General features: G+C 46.1%; 1 protein-coding gene and 1 long non-coding RNA gene across 3 annotated transcripts in view; one reads left to right on the forward strand and one right to left on the reverse strand.

Annotated features, from left to right (window-relative positions):
- Positions 1 to 25,098, forward strand: part of SLC24A3 (solute carrier family 24 member 3) — a 473,993-nt gene that overhangs the window by 372,905 nt on the left and 75,990 nt on the right. The window lies entirely within an intron of this gene.
- LOC103003176 (uncharacterized) lies at positions 7,918 to 22,686 on the reverse strand. 2 transcript variants are annotated; one of them, XR_451916.2, is made up of 4 exons: positions 22,011 to 22,686; positions 21,818 to 21,902; positions 20,188 to 20,246; positions 7,918 to 8,589 (listed from the first exon to the last, which is right to left on the reverse strand). It is a non-coding gene; the product is annotated as an uncharacterized LOC103003176 (long non-coding RNA). The 2 variants fall into 2 exon arrangements; XR_003624287.2 differs by lacking the exon at positions 7,918 to 8,589 and adding an exon at positions 19,022 to 19,193.

Genomic DNA, 25,098 nt, shown 5'->3' on the forward strand with positions numbered 1-25,098 from the left:
GGATCTACCTTTAAAATACAGCCAGGATCCAACCACTTCTCACCACCTCCACAGCGGCCGCCCTGGCCGAGTCACCATCGTCCCTCCTCGGGATGGCTCTGGCGGGCCCCACAGTGGTCCCCCTGCAGCCAGAATGACGTTAGCAGGTCTAAGGTGGAGCTGTCACCGCTCTGCTTCAGCCCCACCTTCGGGCCCATCACACTCAGAGGAAAAGCTGGACACTGGCCTCCGGGGCCTCTGCCCTCGTCTCCTACATCCCTCCCTTCACTCCGTTCTGTCCAGCCTCACTGGGCTCCTCGCTGATTCACAGACACACCCCAGCTCCTGCCTTTGCACCTGCTCTTCCTTCTTTCAGGACCACTCCTGGCCCAGACAGCCATGCTCACGCTCCCACATCCCTCATTCATTATTCAAATGTCACCTCTCATGAGATCTTCCTGTCATCCCGCTGAAAAGGTCACACACATCCCCACCTAGAGCTCTCAATCCCCTTTCTCTTGTTTTTCTCCACAGTAGGTATCATCACAGGACAGGCTATATCATCTACTCTATATTCATATGTTAGAGACCTTCCTCCCATGGGATGTGAGTGTGAAGGGGCCGGTGAGTTCATCAGTGTTGCTTCCTGCTGTGTCCCCAGCGCCTTAACAGTGTTTGGTATCCATTTAACAACTGACTGATGGAAGGACAAATCTCACAATCAAGTGTCCATCCATCCTCCGTGGCTTGTCGTTCAGTGATACCAAGCTCACCGTTTTGCAAGGTGCTTCTATGAATTTTTGGAACACTTCTTCTTTATGTTGCTGGGCTCAAATCTCCTTCCTTCCTTGGTCCCATTTCTGCCTTCACTACCAAAGTGAAATACATCTCTTCCCTGCTTAGTCAATAATGAAACCCCGATCTCAGATCAACCTCAGATCCCTCCACCCGGGATGGGAACTGAGCCCCGGCTCTCTCAATTCTCCCTACTACTCTTCCGGAACTTGGCCTCAAGACACCTGTTCCTCCTTGGGATGTTCATTCATGGTCAACGTCTCCATCCCAGCACACGGTCCATACCTGGAGGATATTGTGCACTAGGTGTGTCATGACCGATGCTGGACACGGGGAGATATTGACCTCTTACCCATCCCATGAAATGCCCTTTCATGCACCTGGAGGCTGCATCGGTCTGTGTAGCAGTTGAGTCTCATTCTTGGCTCATGGGAACTTTGGAGCAGCTCCAATCTGGTGCATGGGTAGTTTTCCCATGCACCACCCTGTTCTATATTTAGGTGCGAGAATTTTTTGCATTCATCCCTCTCACACTGCCCTTGTTTGTCTTAGTACAGGCTGTTGACATCTTTTTAAATCTTGATTCTCTCACACGGTGCTCTCTGTCTCCTAGTGGTACGTGTCCACGGATCTGATAAGCAGTTTCAATAGTGTGATGAGGGTGGAGGCAGCTTACATCTGGTGTGTTTCCAGTGAAGACTGGTCTTTCTCCAAATGGTAGATATGAGTGCTGATGAGGCCAGAGCAGGTGGGCCCCCCACAAATGTCGATCATCTTTGGATAAGTGGCAACCTTGAGAACGTGCGTCTCAGATTTCTGACTGCAGTAGGAGTACAGGCGTACCCCATTTTATTTCTCTTTGCTTTAATGCACTTTCTTGCATCCTTTGCAAATTGAAGGTTTGTGGCAACCCTGCAGCGAGCAGGTCTGTCAGGGCCATATCAGACATGCTCACCTCATGTCTCTGTGTCACATTTTGCTAATTCTTGAAATATTTCAAACTCTCCACTAGCAAAAAGATTACAACTCTCTGAAGGCTTAGATTATGGTTAGCATTTTTAGCAATAAAGTGTTTTTAATTAAGAAGTTTTAGACATAACGCCATTGCACACTTAATAGACTACAGTATAGTGTAAATATAACTTTTACGTTTGCGATATCTCCGAGGTGGACCTGTAATTGACTGACCGCCCTGGCAATTGTGTTCTGAGATCCATCACAGCATCTGGGCCAGGACAGTGCTTGCCCCAGGCTGCTTCCAGGGACAATAAGTAGTCCTGGAAGACCTGGGATTCCTGTAGCCAGTGACTTTGATTTGAGGTCTCCCTGACAGCCAAACTCTTAGAACTTAGACTTAAACTTAGAACATAGACTGCCACCTAAGACACTTTTACATCCCAAGCTGTCTACAATATTCCCCTGAGTCTGGTAACCCCCATCTGGCTCTGCGGTCAAGCAGAAAATCGCCCTTTATAGTCTTTGCTGATTCTGCAGAACTGTAGGGGTTGGTCGGAGTGGCATCTTGAAAAGCTTGCGATTACGAGTGTGATTAAGGGTTTGGAATTTGGAGTCACACTGTTGGGACTGAATCCCATCTCTGCCACTTGCTACCTGTATGACATTGAACACATTACTTAAATTTTGTGCACCTCGGTTTCCTTGTCTGTCAAGTGGGTTAATAGTTTTTGCCTTGTGGGGTCATTGTGACAGTTACATGAATGAATACATGTAAAGCACTTAGAACAGCACCAGGCGTATCATAAATATTCAGTAAAGGTGACCTCTGACTATGCTCTTGCCCAGGCAGTATCTTTCTCCTAAATGCACTTCCTGCAGGGCCCGGCCCAAGCCCTTCCTCTCCAGGCTGTTGTCCCTTCGGGCCGCCGGCCCATCAACTCCCCTTCACCCAGACATTGGTCTTCATCTCAGAACCTTGCTCTGGATCCCATTCTGCTTTTCTTCCCCACTTTGCACATGTTCTTCTGGGTCGCCCAGCTTGCCTGTGGGCACGGGGCACACATGTGCAGTCCTGTATTTCTGTCTTCCACGCAGCGCCTGATGCACGGCAGGCTCATATTAACCAAGGACCAGCTCACACTGTCAAATCAGGAAATCGCGGTCTGTGGCTCTGAGGCCCCTTGGGATGCCTTGTGGATTCTGATTAAACTTCCTCCAACTCTGCAGCTGTCTGTGACCTGGCTTCTGTTGACCCCCGTGGATCCTTGACTTGGATCTCTCTGCTAAGAACACCGAGACCGATAATGAAGGCTGAGGCTGAATCCCTAGGAGTGTTCAAGGAAGATCAAATGATCCCCTGGGTTAGCATCCAACAACCCAAATTGAAATTTGCTGGGGGCGTGTGCGTGTGCACGAGTGTGTGTGTGTGCGTGTGTGTGTGTGTTTTGATTAGTGAATCCTCTCATTTGCTCATCATCCAAGCCATAATCCCTTTTTTAAGCCATAATCTTTTAAGCTTTAATCTCACAGATTATGTGGTCTTTAGCTTCATCTTTGAACAGACCTCTGTGGGATAGAGGATCTTTCCCACCAGGGGGTTTAATTCCTTTTCCAGTTGGTTTTATTATTGTTTGGTGTAGTTTGGTTTATGTTTGGGTTTTGTCTCATTGTTTTAAAAAAATCTATCAGGGAGAGATGAAATCAGGGAGAGTCTAGACATTTTAAATGAATTAATGGCATGCTATCACCATTCGGGTTTTCTCAAGCAGACACCCACCAAGACGGAGTTCTGGGAACAAGATGTTTTTAGGGATCAGTACCTATGAAGGGAAGGGGGAGGGAGATGAAGTCTGGCTGCAGTGCAGGTTCTCCGAAGCCTCGGCCGACCTGGCAAAGAGCTCTGGAACAAACACGGCCCACTTTGTACACTGCGTGTCTCTCGGTCAGTGGACGAGTACCACCCAGGAAGGCCATGACCTCGGGCAAGGCTGCTGTCTGCAGCTGAGGCAGATCCAGCCCAGGGGAGCTGCCAGCTGGAGGCCACCGGGTGACCTCACCCTGGAGCTGGGCAGCAGGTCCTTCCAACCCTCTGGACAGAGTCATGCAGGACCTCTGAGAATCCACACGCACCTGGTTAGGGGACAGCATGGTAGGGAAGGTGGGGTGAGTTCTCGGCAACATTTTAGCAAGTGCCGTGACCCCCCAGTTCTCAGGCCCACTGTCCATTCTGCGATGACTGGCCTAGATCTGCCCACTGTGCCACCCAAACAGCAGGCACTTGAGCTAGGAATGGAGTTGCTCTGTTCAAATCACCCTAAGAAAACGGGTTCCAGGAAGTGTGTGATTATTCAGAGGGTACTGGAAGGCCTAGGAGCTGTGGAGGAGTTTTGATCAATCTGTGCTGAGCCCCATCCATAAGGAGGCCAGCACCCCTCCGGCATGACAGTCCTCCTGAAGACTGCTTCAGCCAAGTTGCCCAAACCTGGTTCTGTCCCAGGTGCTGCTTATGTAGCTTAGAACTCCCTCCCGGGCCTCTTCAAGGAATGAGAGGAAGGAGAAAGCAAACCACCTCTGCAGGTGCCTCAAGCTCCCCATTGGGTGGGAGATCTATGGATCTGTCACTTGCTGTTTCATTCATCGGACATTTACTGAGTGCCTGCTTGTGTGGACCGCGCAGGGGAAGCCCATGTCCTCGCGGGCCTGGCAGCGGGGGAAACGTCTGGGCCGCCCATCACCACTCTGGATTGCCTGCGGGTCAGGTGGACGTGGCCCCAGCCCACAGAGCTTAGAGTCTTAATGGGACAAAGCTCCAAATGAAGCTGATGTCAGGGGCTCCTCTAGAGCAGATCCTTTGTGCTGCTTCATCCGGACTCCGTCCTCTGATGCGGTGTGGGCATCTAGACCGTGCCAGTGCATCTGGGCCCGCACACCCATGGGCACTTCTGAGTTTCCAGAGATGCTGGGACAGAAGCCCCTGGGACTGTGGCAACCAAACGTCCAGGTCCTTCTTTCTGCTGCGCTCACCACCTGCCAGCAAGGAACATAAGCGGCCCCCGGTCTCAAAGCTGCGGGACTCTTGAGATGTCCAGTGGGGCCCGCTTCGTGCCTGAGGTCTTTTCTTCTCACCATGGACGCCATCCACGACACTTGTTTCTGGCAGATCCGGGAGGACAAATGGGGGTGGAAACCTGCTGTTCTAACCAAGCCTTACTGTGGGGGGCGGTTCGGGGTCCCCTCCAAGGTCAGAGCCAGGGGTTGTCCAGGGCGGGAGGTAGGGTGCGGGGGTCTGCCAGCCAAGGTCTGAATCACAAACCACCCGCATGCCCACATACTCTCAGCACCACCGCCGGGCCGGGACACTTTCTGCCTGTGTCACAGCAACAGCTGTAAAAAGAGAGATTTAATCAAAAGAGCGGTGGTGCCCCAGGGGACTGTTCGGTCCCCGGTTCAGCTGAGGCTTCAGGTTACATAACCGCCAGGGTAATGAAGGCAGGGAAGCTCCGAGGGGCCATGGGATTTTTCTTTTTGATCTCGGACTTCCAAGCCAGATCCCAGGGAGCTTTAAGTCTCCCGTCGTCCTATTTTAAATAATCTCCTTTCAGGTGTTCTTTTTTCCTGCCTCACTTGGATTGGCTTCTTCTTCTAGCATTTGCACTGAGCATTCTCCTTGAAATGTGCAGGGGAGGAGGGCCAACCTGTCTTAAAATGCATTAGTTGCTGCAGGGGGCAGGCGGAGGCAACTGGGAAGAGGGTCACTGATGGAGACCCCCAAGGAATGCTCTCCCCGTTTCCAGCCCCGCGAGTGGGCTGGGTAAGAATGCCCACCAGAGGCAGGCTGCCTGGGTCCAGATTCCAGTGTCACCACTGCATTCGTTTGCTGGAGCCAGCATAACAAAGCATTGCAGGCTGGGGGCCTTAAACAGCTGAAATTGATTTTCTCACAGTTCTGCAGACTGAAAGTCCAAGATCAAGGTGTCTCAGAGCTGGTTTCTTCAAGGCCTCTTTGGCTTGGAGATGGCCGTCTGTCTTCTGCATCTTCACATGGTCTTCCCTCTGTGCGTGTCTGTGTCCTAATTTCTTCTTAGACGGACACCAGTCATATTGGATTAGCGCCCATTCATATGACCTCATTTTACTTTCATCACCTCTTTAAAGGCCCTAACTCCAAATTCAGTCACATTCTGAGGTCCTGGGGGTTAGAGCTAAAACACGTGAATTTGGGGGACACAATTCAGCTCAGAACAACCATGTACGAACTAGGTGATCTTAAGCAAGTAATTTTTATGCTTCTGTGCCTCTGTTTCTTCATCTGAAAAATGGGCACAGTGATCACGCCAGCCTCATGGGGTTTTTGTGAGGATTAATTGAGTTAATAACTCATGAATTACGTATGAATTAGAACAGTGTCAGGAATTGTTATTTCGGGGGGAAGCAGAGCGAATTCTAAAGGCACAGCCTTTTCACTCTAGAGATCCATTGGGAAGAGACATGACCAGCTCCATCCTCAGATAATGGAAAGGGTCTGTGGTCAGTTATTTTTACTGTTTGAGAGTACCGAGTGGTTCCAGTTCCTCCAAACCAAAGTGTAAAGCCATGGCAGGTGGACCCCCAGGGCAGCACTCCTGCCCACCTGCAGTGGCTCAACATGTGGCAGCAAATCCCTTTACTTTTCTCCCATCAAAAAATAGAGTCTGCAAATAGCATTATTTCATTCTTTTTCATGACTGGGTAATATTCCACTGTATATATGTACCACATCTTCTTTAATGCCATTTGCAGCAGCATGGATGGACCTAGAGATTGTCATACTGAGTGAAGTAAGTCAGATAAAGACAAATATCGTATGATATCGCTTATATGCAGAATCTAAAAAAAAAATGATACAAATGAAATTATTTACAAAACAGAAACAGACTCACAGACTTAGAGAACTGAACTTATGTTTACCGGGGGGAAGTGTGGGGGGAAAGGATAGTTAGGGAGTTTGGGATTGACATGTACACACTGCTATATTTAAAATAGATAACCAACAAGGACCTACTGTATAGCACAGGGAACTCTGCTCAATATTCTGTAACAGCCTAAAAGGGAAAAGAACTTGAAAAAGAATAGATACATGTATATGTATAACTGAATCGCTTTGCTGTACACTTGAAACTATCACAACGTTGTTAATCAACTCTATTCCAATGTAAAATTAAAAGCTAAAAAAAAAAAAATAGAGTCTGGTTACCTTCTCCTTGACTGTGGGCTTGCTGGTGCTTCCCTTCCAGCAAACACAGCGAGGCAGAGGTGACATTGCGTGGCTTCCCAGATGGGTCCAGAAAGGCAGTAGGGCTTTCGCCCGGCTCTCTCTCGGCTTCTCGGGACATGGACCTTTGGAGTCCTGAGCCACCGTGAAAGAAACCAGCTACCCTGAAGCTGCCATGCTGGAGAGATGATCCAAGGTTAGAGAGAGATGCCCAAGGAGCCCCAGATTTCCTGCCTCAGCTGTTTGAATGTGTCCAGCCCAGAAGCCAGACATGAGAATAAGCAATCCTATTTCATATGATTCCAGCCCCCGCCCCGATCTTCAAGCCACCGCAACGGATGCCCACTAGAGCAGAAACAAGTGGTCACCGTGGACCCATGGGGTCTGTGAACATGGGTGTGGTTGGCTTATGCCACCACATTATGGAGTAACCTGTTATACAACCAACAGAGCTGGAGCCCCAACTTAGCTGAAATCCAGCCACTTCTGGCAGGCTTTGTGGGGTGCTTCTCCCAGCCGCAGCCCCTCCCTTGGAGCACTGGGGTGTAGATCTATGATAAAGAGCTCTACAACCTGTTAATGTTTGTGTTGTGTTGAGTTTATTGAAAACTGGCAGAAGGAACTTTTGTTTACCGGCCATGACTGTTGGTCTTAAAAAACCGGTTCTCATTATAGCTTGTCTTGGAAGTAATAAATTATGGGTGCAAATTAAATGATAGCAAGGGAAAATCTTAACTGATTGGAAGGTTGATCAAGAAGGAAAACACAGAGGGTGGGGAATATCTATGGTTTTAGGACACTTTATTCTGAAGGAAAAAAATCACTTAGGACCCACCAAAAGGTCACAAAGCCCCTCCCCCTCTCCCCCCAAAAGGCCCTCCTTTGCATTTTCAGAGGAACTAGACCACTTTTTCCCCCTGGTTGACTCACTCCGTAATCCCCAACCTTAACTCAGTAACTGGGAGTTTCACCAAAATGTGCCTCACCTGAGGGTCTCCCAGCCCATCCAAGCTATAATCCTGCAAAGCCTCCCCACGTCACCTCAACTCCTTAGCAGATCATTTTATCATCAGGGCAGCTTTCAGCATGTTAGAAATAAGAATAAATGGTGATTCCTTTCCCTTTGGGATAGAAGAAGGGATGAATTGAGGATGCTTAAGAGTCTGTGTGCTGGCAGTCCTCTTTGGGGGAGAAGCTTGATGAGATAATGATCGCACTTCAGCATCTCAAGTTCAGAGCTCTTTCAAACCAGTACGTTCTGCAGCGCTCTATAATGGGAAACCTTATAGATGGTGAGAGATTAGGCATTCTTGAGGGAAAGAGATGGGAAGAATAAGAACTGACATCACCAGAACATTAGCTGTTTGACGTTACAGCTTGACCATGGGCTGAGGTTCACCGGGGTGGGGTGGGGTCAGGCAGCTGCAGGTCCACCCCAGCTGTCATCGGATGTCACTGGGACGCCCAGCACATTGATGGGGGAAAGCAGATGAGACCCCCTCCCCCCAAGCTGGCACATTACTGGGTCTTCTGTCTTGTTTTGGCAGAGCAGCTGGATGGGTAGTTCATTCGCTCCTTACCTGAGAAATGAGGCTTGAGCTTCTGTCCTGGGTGAGAGATGAGAAAGGAGAGTGAGGAAGGAAGGTGAAGGAAGCTGCAGCTATGGCCTCATTCTGAGCCCGCTTTGCAAAGACAGACAGAGAGAGGTAGAGAAGGCTGGGCTTCCAGCTCTCATCGCACCTGCCAGAGTAAATGCTGCCAAAGCCCAAAGACATTTTTCAAGGGCCCTACCTTAGTGTCCTGCAGAATAAAATATCACTGGCCCTGAAAAGGTCTCTTACTTGAAAAATAAAACTTTCTGTGCTGCCAGTCTCTTTCTGGTTTGGGTTTGATTTGAAATGTGTCTTTCAGATTTTCTGTTCTCTTTCTTCAGTGGCCATTTGAGAGTTCGTTTTCCAGAGTCTTCACCCTCAGGAATTCCCTGAAGTTCCAGTGGTTAGGACTTGGTGCTTTCACTGCCGGGACCGGGCTTTGATCCCTGGTTGAGGAACTAATATCACTCAGTGCGGCCAAATTAAAAAAAAAAAAAAAGTCTTCACCCTCACAGTCTGGAGGTAACAAAAGAAGCCAAATAACATATTTTCGAACAACCCCCCAAAATTCCACCAAACTTCCTGTCCTTAAGAGTGCCTCTTGATTGACATCTGTCCAGTTGTGGCTTTCTCTGTTCTGACAGCAGTCCTGCAAGGATGCTTAACTGGATTTCCAAAGGTTGACATTATCAACCCAATAGATTCAAAATAGGTGCATTTCCCCTATATCTCTTAGTTTCTTAAATAGTTAGCCCCACTCACCCCCTCAACAGTACCCCTTAGCTCTTAAACCTCACTTCCTCAGGCTGTGTTTATGGACAGAGGGGTTTGTTTTGTTTTGTTTAACTAAGGCTACTTCATATTGTTCACCCCATAAGGAACTGGATCTTGACATTCTTTTTCAGAAAGTTGTTGTCCTGGACCAGTTGCCCAGTGTTGGTCCTGGTCCCTCCAGGAGTAATACCTAATTCCCAAACATGGAATGAAGTGTTCCTTTTTGTAGGACTTCTATCCCTTAGGTATGTCCCAAGTGTCTGTTTACTTCTAAACCAGTGTTTCTCAAATTTTAATGTGCACATGGATCCCTGGAGGTGTAGTTAACATGCAGCTTCTGACTCAGGAGGTCTGGGGTGGGGCCTGAGGTTCAGCATTTCTAGTCGGCTCTTGGTTGGTGCTGCTGCTGCTACTGTTTCCCAAACCACACTCAAGAACAAGGCTGTAACTTCATTCTTTTACATGTAGCTATCCAGTTTTCCCAGCACCACTTATTGAAGAGGCTGTCTTTTCTCCATTGTGTATGCTTGCCTCCTTTATCAAAGATAAGGTGACCATATGTGTGTGGGTTTATCTCTGGGCTTTCTATCCTGTTCCATTGATCTGTATTTCTGTTTTTGTGCCAGTACCATACTGTCTTGATTACTGTAGCTTTGTAATATAGTCTGGAGTCAGGGAGCCTGATTCCTCCAGCTCCGTTTTTCTTTCTCAAGATTGCTTTGGGTATTCGGGGTCTTTTGTGTTTCCATACAAATTGTGAAATTTTTTGTTCTAGTTCTGTGAAAAATGCCATTGGTAGTTTGATAGGATTGCATTGAATCTGTAGATTGCTTTGGGTAGTATAGTCATTTTCACAATGTTGATTCATCCAGTCCAAGAACATGGTATATCTCTCCATCTGTTTGCATCGTCTTTAATTTCTTGCATCAGTGTCTTATAGTTTCCTAACACCATACACAAAAATAAACTCAAAATGTATGAAAGACCTAAATGTAAGGCCAGACACTATAAAACTCTTAGAGGAAAACATAGGCAGAACACTTTATGACATAAATCACAGCAAGATCCTTTTGAACCCACCTCCTAAAGAAATGGAAATAAAAACAAAAATAAACAAATGGGACCTAATGAAACTTAAAAGCTTTTTCACAGCAAAGGAAACCATAAACAAAATGAAAAGACAACCCTTAGAATGGGAGAAAATATTGCAAACGAAGCAACTGACAGAGGATTAATCTCCAAAATATACAAGCAGCTCATGCAGCTCAATATCAAAAAAACAAACAACCCAATCCAAAGATGGGCAGAAAACCTAAATAGACATTTCTCCAAAGAAGATATACAGATTGCCAAAAAACACGTGAAAGGATGCTCAACATCACTAATCGTTACAGAAATGCAAATCAAAACTACAACGAGGTATCACCTCACACCGGTCAGAATGGCCATTATCAAAAAAATCTACAAACAATAAATGCTGGAGAGGGTGTGGAGAAAAGGGAACCCTCTTGCCCTGTTGGTGGGAATGTAAATTGATACAGCCACTATGGAGAACAATATGGAGGTTCCTTAAAAAACTAATAATAGAACTACCATATGACCCAGCAATCCCACTACTGGGCATATACCCTGAGAAAACCATAATTCAAAAAGAGTCATGTACCACAATGTTCATTGCAGCACTATTTACAATAGCCAGGTAATGGAAGCAACCTAAGTGTCCATCGACAGATGAATGGATAAAGAAGATGTGGCACATATATATAATTGAATGTTACTCAGCCGTAAAAAGAAACGAAATTGAGCTATTTGTAATGAGGTGGATGGACCTAGAGACTGTCATAGAGAGTGAAGTAAGTCAGAAAGAGAAAAACAAATATCACATACTAACACATATATATGGAATCTAAAAAAAAAAAAAAAAGGTTCTGATGAACCTCGGGGCAGGACAGGAATAAAGACACAGACGTAGAGAATGGACTTGAGGGCATGGGGAGGGTGAAGGCTAAGCTGGGACAAAGTGAGAGAGTGGCATGGACATATATACACTACCAAATGTAAAACAGATAGCTAGTGGGAAGCAGCCACATAGCACAGGGAGATCAGCTCAGTGCTTTGTGACCACCTAGAGGGGTGGGATAGGGAAGGTGGGAGGGAGACACCAAAGGGAGGGGATATGGGGATAGATGTATACGTATAGCTGATTCACTTTGTTATGCGGCAGAAACTAACACAATTGTAAAGCAATTATACTCCAATAAAGATGTTAAAAAAAAAAAAGAGCAAGGCTGTAGGGCATTTCCCGTCTTCTGCTCTGTCTGTCTTGCCCAGCACCACCCGCTCCACCCCCTGTCCTTCAGAAACCCTCCTCTCTGCTAGTCTGCTCCTGCCAGAACATTACCAAGAGGTGCTGAAGCCCAGAAATGCCACATCTCCTTGTTGCAAATGCAGACCTGTCACTTTCATCAGGCATCAAGCATCCGTGCAGCCCCTTTCTTGCGTCAACATCAGGGAAGATGCACAAAGGTGCTGGGTTCCAGGCACCTCTCCTTAGGGAGCTCCTGCGGAGTTCCTGCTGTGCACTTGCAAGGTCAAGGGCACGGAGAGAGAACCAGATGAGAAAGCAGGAAGGGTTTGGGGCTGCACTGGGCCAGTGCCACCAGCCTTCAGGAACTTGAGAAGAGCAGTTGGACTGGATGCGGGCTGGGGTGCTGGGGCTGGATGCTGAGAAGATGCCTCAAGCGGCAGGTGAGATGGAAAGTGAACACAGACCCACTGGAGGGATGAGATGGGCCGAGAGGAGGCTGGCCTGCTGACGGCTGAACGTCGACCAGGCTTCAGAGGATGCCAAACAGGGAACCTGAGACAGTGTGTCTGGGTAACGTCCAGGGTCTGTGAGTGAGCTGGTACCAGTGCCTGGAGAGACCTCTCTGCTTGTCCTGAAACACAGCCACAATGCACACCCTCGAGGAAGGGTTTCCGATCTGAAAGAGCTGAAAAATGAAAACCTGTTTGAGGGAGCAGGGTCCAGAACGTTCTCACTCTCATTCTTGACGTCTGTGTAGACACCACGCTTTTGGCTCAACTGGGGAATAGAGTCTCTGAAAGCCGACATCACATTCCAAACATGCTGTGCTATTTTCCAACCCAGGAGCATAAAGATGAGCTCACTGTAAGTTTTCTGGGGGGCTTGGGGGTTAGGTTTGCTTTCTTTTTTAAACAAGAGAATCTACCAGATGCACTGAGTTGAGTTCCGAGTCTTCGTCCACCAAGAGAAAGGGGTTCCCATCAGCAGCATGGGCTGTGCGCTCTGTGCTCTGGGGAACTTGCCCTGGAGGCTTGAAAACCACAGGCCCATTTCGCTCTCGTCCATTTGATTTTGATGGCGGCAACTCTCATTCCCTAAAGCCTTTCTCAAAAAGCATGGTTCTTGGCACTAGAAATTTAACTTTTAACTTTCTGTGCTGACTGCCAGGCTCGGTGTGCTCAGCTCTGAAGCAGGAGCTGCAGGAGAGGCAGCAAGCCCATGGCCCCCTTTGCCAAGGCTGAGCCTATCAGTAGGCTCCCATTTTTTTTTCATTAATTAATTAATTAATTAATTTTTGGCTGCGTTGGGTCTTTGTTGCTGCACACGGGCTTTCTCTAGTTGCGGTGCGGGGGCTACTCTTCTTTGCGATGTGTGGGCTTCTCATTGCGGTGGCTTCTCTTGTGGAGCACGGGCTCTAGGTGCACGGGCTTCAGTAGTTGTGGCACGTGGGCTCGGTAGCTGTGGCTCACGGGCTCTAGAGTGCAGGCTCAGTAGTTGTGGCACACGGGCTTAGTTGCTCTGCGGCATGTGGGATCTTCCTGGACCAGGGCTCGACCCCATGTACCCTGCATTGGCAGGTGGATTCTTAACCACTGCGCCACCAGGGAAGTCCTAGGTTCCCATTTTTAACGAGTAATATTCATTAAAGGTTCATGATGTCCTGAGGTTGGTCAGCACACTGCCCTCTAGAATTGTGCTGTCCAGGATAACAGCCACTAGCCACATTTAAAATTTAACTTAATTTAAATTTAAAATTCAGTTCCTCAGCCATACCAGTTCCATTTCCGGTGCTCACGAACCGCTCGTGGATAGCAGTGACCATATTGGACAGTGAAGATTCTAGACTGTTTCCGTCATCACAGAATGTTCTGTGGGACAGCTGCTCTAGGACTTCTGCACACACATTGCTTCGATACCCCATGCTGGATGGGAAATGGGCCTATCCAAACGTGAGCCGAATATCTGGGGAAGAAGAGCGAGTATGTGCCTAAGAAGAGAGGCCACACCTGGATCAACCCAGGTGGGCTGAGCTACCTACCAGGTGCAGACCCCTGCTGGCCAGTCACATTCCTGTGTTTTGGGAGGAAGAGACAGCGCTGAAGAGTTTACTTAATTCTCCACAAAAGCCCCCCCCCCTTTTTAATTTTTATTTATTTTATTGAAGTATTGTTGATTTACAGTGTTATGTTAATTTCTACTGTACAGCAAAGTGATTCAGTTATACATATAGATACATTCTTTTTAAAATATTCTTTTCCATTATGGTTTATCACAGGATATTGAATATAGTTCCCTGTGCTATACAGTAAGACCTTGTTGTTTATCCATTCTATAGATTACAGTTTGCATCTGCTAACCCCAAACTCCCCAAAACCCCTTTTTCTGAACTAACTTAACAGCTCTTTCTCTTGTCAGGAGGCAGGACATAGACCTCCCTAAAAAGAGCCAATGCCTCAGGAAGTCTTTTCGGGCTTCACCTCCTATTATTTTTCTTCAAGAACTTACTTGCTTTGACTAGGTGCTTCCAGCTCTTGTTTTGAGGCCTCTTTACCTGGCATCTGCCTTTCCACCCATCCCTACTCTCTGATGCATTGATAGGACTCTGCTCGGTTGATTTTGCCTTAACCTCTGAAGAGCTTTTTCTAAACTTGCTCAGTGACTGCTATGCAGTCCGTGGGCCCAGAATCCTGGAACCCAGGCCTAGAATGGTGCCTCACTTATCTGGGAAGGAAGTTGACACAGACATATTGGCTGTGTCAAAGTAAAGCTGTGTGTTTGAGTCAGCTATTGCTGTGTAACAAGCAGCCCCTAAATCTCAGTTGTATGCAACAGTAAGCATTTATTCTCACATATCTGTTCATTCTGGGGCCACGATTGAGACAGCAGCAGCTACTCAAAGGAAGGTCTTCTCATGGTGATGGCAGAAGTATAATAGGGCAAGAAAAATATGCCAGACCTCTGAATTCTAGGCTCAGAACTGGTGAACCGTCACTTCTGATCTCATTCCAATGTCCAAAGGACTTGGAAAGTACATTCCACCTTTTATAGGAAGAATTGCAAAGTTATGTGAAATGGGGTGTTGCTCCAGAGTGAAGAATCGGGGTCAATAATTCAGTCTGAGACACTATGCTAGACCATTTATCCAGATCTTAGAAAGAGAAAGTGAGCTCATACTCACTGAATCCTGATTCAGTGTATGAGTTCTGGATAATGTCCGTTCTCTATTGCTGTGTAACAAACTATACGAAAAGTTACAACCATTGTATATAGTTCATAATTCTGTGGGTCAGCCATTAGAGTTCAGGTCAGTGAGATGCTCCTTCTGGTCTGGGCTGCTCTCAGCTGCATGTGTTTAATGTCTCAGGCTGGGAAGGCTGCACCTCACATTCTCCAGCAGGCTAGCCCCGGCTTGCTGGTGGAAGCATTCCCACTGAGAGCCAAGCTCAAGGCCTCTAAGGACCTAGGCTTAGAACTGGCACCCCAGTACGTCTGCTGCATCCAGTGGCACAACAAATCAGACCAGATTCTGGGGATGGAGGAGGGAATAGAGCCCACCTCTTGATGGGAAGAGCTTCAAATAATCTAGGGTTATATTTGCAGTTTACTAGATAGATCCAGGATATATATTCCACAATTGGAAATAAAAATATAAGGCTTGGTCCCCATCCAAAGTTTACCATATAAAGTCAACCTGAGGAGCGAAAAGTATAAGTGCAGGTAGAATTCAGAGAAAGATGTGTCTCTTTCCTCAATTTCTCCTTATGCAGTAGGGGTGTCACTGCATGCCCTGTCTTACTTGGTGAGTCAACATTTAAAAGCATTTGACATTATATAATGTACTATGATGGCAACCAGTCATTATTAATCCAACATCACTCCAGGAACAATTCACTGGGTCTCATCCAAGACGATTTCACTGAAAGTCCAGCCCCAGCCAGTACCACCTGTCAGGTCTTTTCTAAGGGTTGGAGTTGCAGCTGCTCATAACAGCTGTCAACAACAGCTGCAACAGTAACACTAAACTACAAGTTACTACACTTTCATTTTTTCTAGGAGGCCAAGTGACTACAAACATATATTGTGTCCTTTATCCCAACAGGAGTATATTTATTCAGGAACAGTTGGCATGCAAGTAGTAACTCCTTAAATTATATATCTTTACCATGGAATCCCAGTTTTCCTTTTCATCCCACCAAGAGTTTTAATGCAACACTCTCTTACTTCAGATATTTTTAATCTCTTCATCTGGTTCAGATTTCTTTTGGATTACCCTTTCTCCATATTTGCTGGATTCTATTTTTCTTCCCATTTATCTGTGGGACTAGTTTGTTCACTTTCCATACTTTAGCCCACCATAGCTTTGTAGGGTGTTGATGAATTTGTTTTAGTAACAGTTATTATTTTTGATATTACTTGGATTTATAAAATAGTTCAACTTAGTAATAGTCACTTAGTCCAATAAAAACCCATCGGAATTCAGAATGAAAGGTAAATTAATGTTTCTTGAGTGCCAACTATATCCAAACTCCATAGTAAGCCTTGACATTATCCTGTTCATCCTCATGTCAGTCCTAAAAGAGGAGGGTTGTTATTTTCACGTTTCAGCTGAGAGAACTAAGGCTCAGAACAGTGAGCCTTTCCTAAATTCTCGGAAGAGAGTAAAGAAGAGCAAGAATATTATTTATGTCACTTTTCCTGATGACAAAGTTGTGACATAAGTGAGACATAGAGTAAGTCAGAAATTCCAGTTTTTTCTCAAAACCATCCACTTTTGTACTTTGTTCATCATAGGTGATGAAAGATGGGTGTTTAATTGAACAGAACCAAATCCATCTTTAGGGTACCAGTGTAATTTATGTCAAGAGGAAGTGATTAGTTTTTGGTCTTACCCTCCTGGGTTCTGATTATGTCTTCCCAGGGAAATGTAAGAGACATGAAGCTGAAGTAATTAGTGCGTCCTTGTGAACTGTCAATGCCAGCACTTTATATACTCTACATAAAACCTGAAAACTTTACATAAAATTACTCTGGGAGTCTTGCTCCACCCACAAGTATTCTAACCACCAGGCATCAGGAGGAAGAATAAACAATACTGATGTAGAGGGAAAAAATTAGCTTCCAAGGCCTGTCTTCCAATTCTGGCAAGGCTTTGCTTATTTCAGTTACTAACAACATGCCTATTTGATCCTTCTCCCTCCCACCCGCCTTTCAAAATGAATACGGGCTGTCACGAAGAGCCAGTTGAATACAGAGAAAAGATCATATAGAATGTCTTAGGGGAGATTGTAGAGAAGAAGTTGGACCCCAAACTCCTAACTGGGGACTCTTCCTACGAGGTTATACAACCAGGAAATGCCTGACCCACTGGAGACCTTCAGGTCGACCAGGAGTGAAGCCCATTAGAGCCATTCAAACTCCCTTGTTACCTGCAAGGCAAGGGTAAGCTGGGACAGTGTCAGTGTTGGAGTCTGAGTGCAACAGGCATTTAGGGAAGGTCCAAGGAAATGAAGGCACTCACATGGGGTCCCTTCTACTGAAGGATGAAGATACCTGTTCCTGTTCTTTCTAAGAAGCGGTACCGTTGCACACAATCCACTCTTCCCAGTCACCATCTCCTCATTTTTCCATGTAAAAATATTGTTATTCTGTTACGTCTGGATTTTCTGCTTTGTGAGACTACCTCTCCCACTGTCACCATAGCATCTCTACCTTGCAAGATTTGGGCTTTTTGGAAGAGGAGAGAATTCCTTTACAGGCAGATCTCAGAGATTTTTAGGGTTCAGTTCCAGACCACTGCAATAAGGGGAATATCACAATAAAGTAAGTCAGGAATTTTTTGTTTTCCCAGTGCATATATAAAAGTTATGTTTACTATACTGTAGTCAATAGGTGTGCAATAGCATTATGTCTAAAAAACGGTGTACATACGTTAATTTGAAAATAATGCTGTTGGGGAAATGGCACCAATAGCCTTGCTCAACGCAGGGTTGCCACAAGCCTTCAATTTGTAAAAATCACAATATCTGCAAAGCACAATAGAAAAGTTCAATAAAACGAGGTATGCCTGTACTTAGTTTCAGCACTCCTAGGCTTGACATGATTTTTGACCATTCTGCTTTTAGAAACCTCATGGCCACTTATACCTTTTGTGGACATAAAGGAATCCTGACTCTTGTGTTTACGAGGCAGATGGGCTGAGGATGGATGAAAAGGCACAGAATGAAAACTATTCAATATTCTTGGGGGAGGAGGATTATGATAAAATAGATAAAGGAACCCCACACTGTAAGATACAAGGAAGAGAAGACTGAGTCATTCCTGACCAATATTATTTTAATCGTTCCACTACGTTAGTCAGCAGTGGAAGGAACCCCACAGTGCCTTCCCTTGAGAAGAATGTTCAGTTGAGTGATTTGTGAGATATTTATCTGCCACAGTCATTGAACAAGTATAAACACTGGGTAATGATAAGAGAGACAGGATTTCGTAAGCAGACATGGATTAGAACAGGTAGCAGCAAATTTGAAGTAACTTTAAAGGAAATTTTAATTAGCTGCCAAGTTGAACAGATACCTTAAGGAAATACCTGCAAAAGTGGAAACGCTCGTATCATTGATGAGTAGAGAAAGCATCAGAGTGACAGTAGCAGGACAGTGGAATAGGAAGCCCAAGGCACTCCTTCCCCCATGGGGACACCAACTTAACAACAGTAATATGGACCAGGCACCCCTTCCCCTGTGGAGACACCAACTTAACAACAATAATATGGACCAGAAACCCCTTCCCCATGGAGACACCAACTTAACAACAATAATATGGACCGGAAACCCCTTCCCCCATGGAGACACCAACTTAACAACAATAATATGGACCGGAAACCCCTTCCCCCATGGAGACACCAACTTAACAACAATAATATGGACCGGAAACCCCTTCCCCCATGGAGACACCAACTTAACAACATAATATGGACCAGAAACCCCTTCCCCCATGGAGACACCAACTTAACAACAATAATATGGACCGGAAACCCCTTCCCCCATGGAGACACCAACTTAACAACTATATATGGTGTATGAACCATATATTGCCTTTGTGAGAACTTCAAAAGCCAGTTGAAAGGTCACAGCACCCCAGGTGAGTGCAATGCCAAAAAGAGGTGCATTGGGGCAGGTAGGAAAGTCCATTGCACTTACCTGCCATACTCCATCCCCCTCCAGTGCGGTGCATCATGATCAGGAGAAAACTCCCAACTCACTGCCCCTCCCTCTGGAGGGAAGAGAAAGGTGGAACGCGTGTCCAGTGTTCTGGCTTTTTAGGGTGCTGCCCAAGGGACCAATTTCTGTCTTACCTGACTCAGATCACCGACAGGGAAAGCAGTAGCGACCTTGGATGCCTGGGGGGCCACTGAGAAGGAAGGTGAACCCCCTGACTTACCACAGCACCAGAGAGATTGCAGCATCACACACAGACACCAAGGGGAGCTCATGAGTAGAAACAGGCACATTTCTTCAGCTGGGAATGTACACATACAAGCCTAGAGAAGATGCGACCCCAGAAAAGTTTTGAGAAACCTGTAGAATCTCTCGCTGGGCTGCTTGGTGACGCTTTTTCCCTGTGTCAAAACAATCTGTAAAGACTGGGAGAAGTGGCTATTTTTTTCAGATGCCCAAATCTCAACAGAAGATCAAAAGGCACACAAAGAAACAGGGAAACATGGTCAAATCAAAGGACTGAAAAATAAACTCCAGAGCCTGACCCTAAAGAAATGGAGACCTATGAATTGTCTGACAAAAAATTCAAGGTAACTATCACAAAGATACTCAATGAGCTAAAAGAGAAAACAGATAACTAAATGAAATCAGGTAAATAATAGATGAACAAAAGGAGAATATCAACAAAGAGAGAGAAACTATTAAAAAAGAACCAAACAAATTCTGTAGCTGAAGAATAAAGTAACCGAATGGAAGAGTTCATTCAATTCACAGGAATGTTTAGAATAAGCCAAAATACAGCAACTCTCCTCTTTTTTAAAATTATATTTTAAATTTTATAGCATCCTAAGGCCTCTTGCCTCTCCTTCTGTCCCATTTTGACAATCAGGAAGAGCAGAGGAAATAAATGTGGTAGAAACATCATTCTGTGTACTTTCGCATCCGTGGGATTTGTGGAGAGGGAGGGTAGGTTGAAATTATGGGCTTAAAGAAGGATTTTGCAATTATCTTTCATTCCGTTATAATTAGTAAGCCTCTCTGTGGGCAACGCAGGGACTGTTTGACCACACTTTAGTCTCAGAATTCAGTGTTACAGCATTCTTGAGGACCAAGAATGGGTCCCGAGTTTCTGTAAATTTGGACTCTACGTACTGCCCAGTCCACACAGCCCAACCTTCAGCCGTGCTAAGGCTTCTCTGTGCGTCAGCAGGAAATCATGCAGGAGTTAAAAGCATGAGCACGGGTGAGCCTGGAGAACATTATGCTGAGTGACATAAGCCAGACACAAAAGGACAGATGTCGTATGATCCCACTTACATGAAGTACCCGGAGGAGTCAAATTCACAGGGAACAAGTAGAAAGGCGGTTGCCAAGAGCTGGGGGAGGGAATGAGGAGTGAATATTTAATGGGTACCGAGTGTTGGTTTGCGAAGATGAAAAAGTTCTGAAGGTGGATGGTGGTGATGGTCTCACAACATTGTTTTTTTTACTCTTTCAGTGACTTTAAATTGATAGTCTATTCATTTACAAAATTCACTTGTCCCGTTCATTTGCTTAATAGCTAGGATTCAACGTGTTAAAGATTTGATTTACCCAAGTGGAAAAAATGACTAAGTAAGCATTTTTAAGCGCCGTTTCCAAAGAATATGCCCCATGTTTCAAAATTATTGTTTGTGCCTTTAAATGACAATACTGACATCCTACTAATGACCACATTATTCACTAATGCCACTGAACTATACACTGAAAAGTGGTGAAGATGATAATTCTTATGTCATGTATATTTAACTGCAAAAAAAAAAAGAGTTTAAAAAAATACAAGCAACATGGGCTTCAGACTCTGGCAAATGTGGACCTAAGTCTGCCACTTTCAGCCGCGGACCTCGGGCAAGTCCCTCTGCTGTTCTAACCTCTGTTTGCCTCTCTGTAAAATGGGAGTGACCACAGGCAACCACACAGGATTGTTGGGAGAGATGGAGGGTGAGACAGGTTCATTAAAGACACCCACTCCCCAGGCACTGCCTTGGGTACAGGGCTTTGGGACCCCAGCTGGCCTAAGGAAAGCAGGACATTTTTATGTCAGGAAAAGAATTTGAAGCACACTCTGATTTGAACCCTTGCTGGGCGTGGAATCGGTCGAGGTCAGGGCCGCCTGGCACCTGGCACGTTGAGGTTCATGCTAGGACAAGTGTATTAGTTTCCTACCACCACTATCACAAAGTACCACAAACTTAGGGACTTCAAACAACACAGATTGATCTTCTGACAGGTCTGGAGGTCAGAAGTCTAAAGTTAGAGCATCAGTAGGTCTGTGTTTCTTCTGGAAGCTACAGGGGAGAATCCAATGCCTTGTCTTTTTCAGCTTCTAGAGGCACCTGCATTCCTTGACTCAGCCCCTTCCTTGTATCACTCCAGCCTCTTGCTCTGTCATCATGTCTCTCACTACTCTCTCTGACCCTCCTCCTTCCCTTTTCTTGGGGCCCTCGTAATTACTTTGGACCCAACCAGGTAATCCAGGAAAATCTCCCTGTCTCAAGATCCATGATTTGACACCTGCAAAGTCCCTGTTAGCGTGGAAGCTAATACATCCTCAGGTTCTGGGAAGCTGATGTGGACGTCTCTGTGGGCCATTGTTCGGCCGCCACCCCAGGCAGTCTGTTTTTTCAAGAGACCATCAAACAGCCCCTTACGTTGCCCCTGAGCCCAGCCCAAAGGGTGAAGAGCAGGACGGCTCTGGGCACGCTGTCCTAGACAGTCTTTTAAAAACGCTCAGCCTGGTCCTGGAACTTCTTGGGTTGTTTGGATTTGACAGCCGGGCCGGGTAGACTCTACCTCCCATGTGGGAGTTTGTCTTCCCTGGGCGTTGTAAGCTCCTGCAAGATAGGGACCCGCCTTCCATTTTATTTTTGTTACTTGATGCAAAAAGAGTCTTTTATATAATGCTTACAAGCCTGGGCTTTGGAGTCTGTCCGCTGGCTCCACGACTGGTTGCACAAGCTTAGCAGGTGACCGTGATCCTCGGTTTTCCACATCTGTAAAATGCAGACAACATCATGTAGCACTGCATGCATCAGCCGGGGCTGCCTTAGCAAAGTACCACAGACCGGGGGCGCTTAGACAACAGAAATGTATTTTCTTACACGTCTGGAAGCTAAAAGTCTGAGATGCAGGTGTTGGCAGGGTTGATTTATTCTGAGGTCTTTCCTGCTGTGTCTTCACGTGGTCCCCCCTCTGGATTTCCTTTTTCTTTTCTTCTTCTTTTTTTGGCATGCAGGATCTTAGTTTCCCAACCAGGGGTGGAACCCGTGCCCCCTGCGGATTCTTAACCCCTGGACCGCCGGGGAATTCCCCAGATTCCCTCTTCTTATGAGACACCAATCACATGGCATTAGAGCCCGTCCTAGGAACCTCATTTTAACTGAATTACCTCTTTAAAGGCCCTATCCCCAAATACAGTCCCATTCTGAGGTTCTGGGAATTAGGGCTACAAAATGTGAATTTGTGGGGCGAGACACGACTCAGCCCATGACAACCACCCACCTTCAAGAGCTGCGTGGGAACGAAATGCACTAAAGCCTGTAGAGAAGAGTCATTAGGATGGTACCTGGCACTTGTAAATATTCAATGAACGGCTACTGCTGCTGCTCTTCTTTCTCAAGGAAGTTAGCCAGCACTCCCTCCCACCCCTTTCTATATCTGCTATAAAATAGTTCACATGTTTATAAGAGGAAAAAAAGCCTCCTGTGCCTTCCGTTTCCTTTGGAGTTCCCTACTCAGCGTTTATTTTTATGCTCATGGCCGGGCCTACGTACTGAGTTGCTGCCAGTCAAAAGGGATGTGTGTTGTTTGCTCCACGGTAATGGAATTTATATGCTGTAAAAGGAAGCTGCTTATCTCTTTGAAATGCTCATTATCAAGGCATGCCTGAGTCACGTTCTTCAGTGCAGCAATGCTGGCTTTGATTTTCACAGACCACTTTTGGTTGGCTCATGCCCTTTCACTGCTGGGATCTAGAGTTTTGTCCTTCATAGAAGAATTGAGAAAATGAGTCTCGCATTGACAGACCCCTGTCGCCCAGCTGGCACCAGGAATTCTGCCGGGGAGACTCTTGGCCCTCTAAGGAGGAAATGAAGGGCTTTGCACTAGGTGGATACAGATACTCATCTGTATCAAAAGACTTGTGCCAGAATAGTCAGAGCAGCTTTAATCATCACACGTCAAAACATCCCAAATATCCATCGACAAGTCAGTCGATAAACAAATGGAATAATAATCAGCGATAAAAAGGAACAAATTATTGATACACACAGCATAGACGAAGCTCAGAAATATGCTGAGTGAAAAGAAGCAGATGCAAAAATGCACACAGTGTGTGATTTCACTTATACAAAGTTCTAGAACTGTGAAAAGTAAACTATGGTGATCGAAACCAGATCAGCGATCGACTAGGTGGTGATTGGCTGGAAGGGGGATAGGAGACGCTTCTGTGGGTGACAGAAATGTTCTGTGTCCTGACTGGGACGGGGGGTGGGTTACATGGACATACATATTTGTTTATAACTCATTCAGCTGTACATTTTAAATGGATGCATTTTATTGCTTATAAATGAAACTTCAATTTTGTTCTTTAAAAAGCAATCAAGAAATAAAACAACATCCAACCCGATAGAAGAAAAGTAATCTCATCAATTTCACAGCCCATGAAATTAGAAAGAGACATTTGACTACATTTTTTGTATTTGCGCATATGTTTATCTCACAGGCACAGGCTATTTCTAATTCACTGATGGCTGTGGAATGTGCCCATTTTTGAGCAGAGGATCTGTCTCTTTATCTGGTTGGTTCTCAGGAGGGATGCTTACCTCCCCTGTCTAAAAGCTTGTGTAAATAAAGGTGTGATGCACAGAGGGAGTGAATCCATCGTTCCCCGGACACCAAGAATAGTCTAGAAACTTTCATGAGTTTCTACAGGACAGAAATCAGATGTGATTGTTTTGATCCAGAGCAGGGAAAACTTCCGTCCAGAGCACCTGTAGGAAGGGATGAAGGTGGAGATGGGTGCACTTGAGGGATGTCCTGGGTCCTGGAGGAGATCTCAGAGCTTCCAGCACAGAATCAGAGGGTGTGGCGTGTAAGTCGGGTGGTGGGGAAGGAGTTATCAGGGTCATTCATCAAAGAACCCTGTTTGCGCCTCGGACATCTATTGCTCTGTAACTAGCCACCCAAATTAGTAGTGTGAAATAACAACCATTTAATTCTCAGTAAGTCTGTGCTCCGGGAACTTGGACAGATCCCAGGAGGGATGGCTTGTCTCCGTTCCACAGTGTCTAGGGGAACACTGGAAATACTAGGGATATGCAGTGTCACTGGAAATGCTGTACTGGCTGGAGGTGACCTGAATGGCTGGGATCATCTGGAAGATTCCTGGACGGGGTGACTTGAGGCTGGGCTCAGCTGGAACCGTCACCTGGAGCACCTGCCTGTGCCCACCCCCCCGCCACGTGGCTGGGGCCTCCTCACACCATGGCAGCTCCAGGGCCTCAGATGACTTTCCCGGCAGCTCAGGGCTCTGAAAATAAAGCAGACACTCTATGGCCTCTTGTGACCTATCCACTTCCGTTGTACTCTGTTGGTCAGAAAGCCACAAGCCCACCTGGATTCACAAGGAGGGGTCGTAGAGCTCCAACTCCTGATGAGAGGCGTGTCCAAGAACTTGTGACCATGTTTGAAAACCACCCTAACCCTAAAACAAGTGAATCAGTTGGCCCTTTCCCATCTCCATCAACTGACTTCTGGCTTTCCCAAGGCAGAACCAGAAAAATGGTCTTTAAAGCAGGGGAAGATCTGTCTAGGGAGGCTTGTGACTTCTGCTACAGGAGTTTGTGACTGAGAACGCCAAGTCTGAGCTAACACTGCACCTGTACCATGTCCAGAATTACAGAAGACTCATCAAGTAAGTAGTCAGGTAAACACACTCAGGTATTACATCCCCTCTTTGGGGCCCTACAACACTGACCACAAACCCTAAAGGGAAGCTTGCCTACCTGCACACCCTATGTACCTTCACAGAGCTAGCAATCAGCTCTCCCATTTAGAGGACCTGGGAGAAGTAGACCCATTCACCTGCAAAGAAGACTCAGGCTAGTTGTTATATGACTCGGCTGTTAGTTCATATGTATGATCAAGCCTCCAAAGACCATCAGGCATTTGAGGATCTTTCCCAAAGGA

The sequence above is a fragment of the Balaenoptera acutorostrata genome, chromosome 15 (assembly GCF_949987535.1).
Source record: "Balaenoptera acutorostrata chromosome 15, mBalAcu1.1, whole genome shotgun sequence".
Taxonomy (NCBI): Eukaryota; Metazoa; Chordata; class Mammalia; order Artiodactyla; family Balaenopteridae; genus Balaenoptera; species Balaenoptera acutorostrata.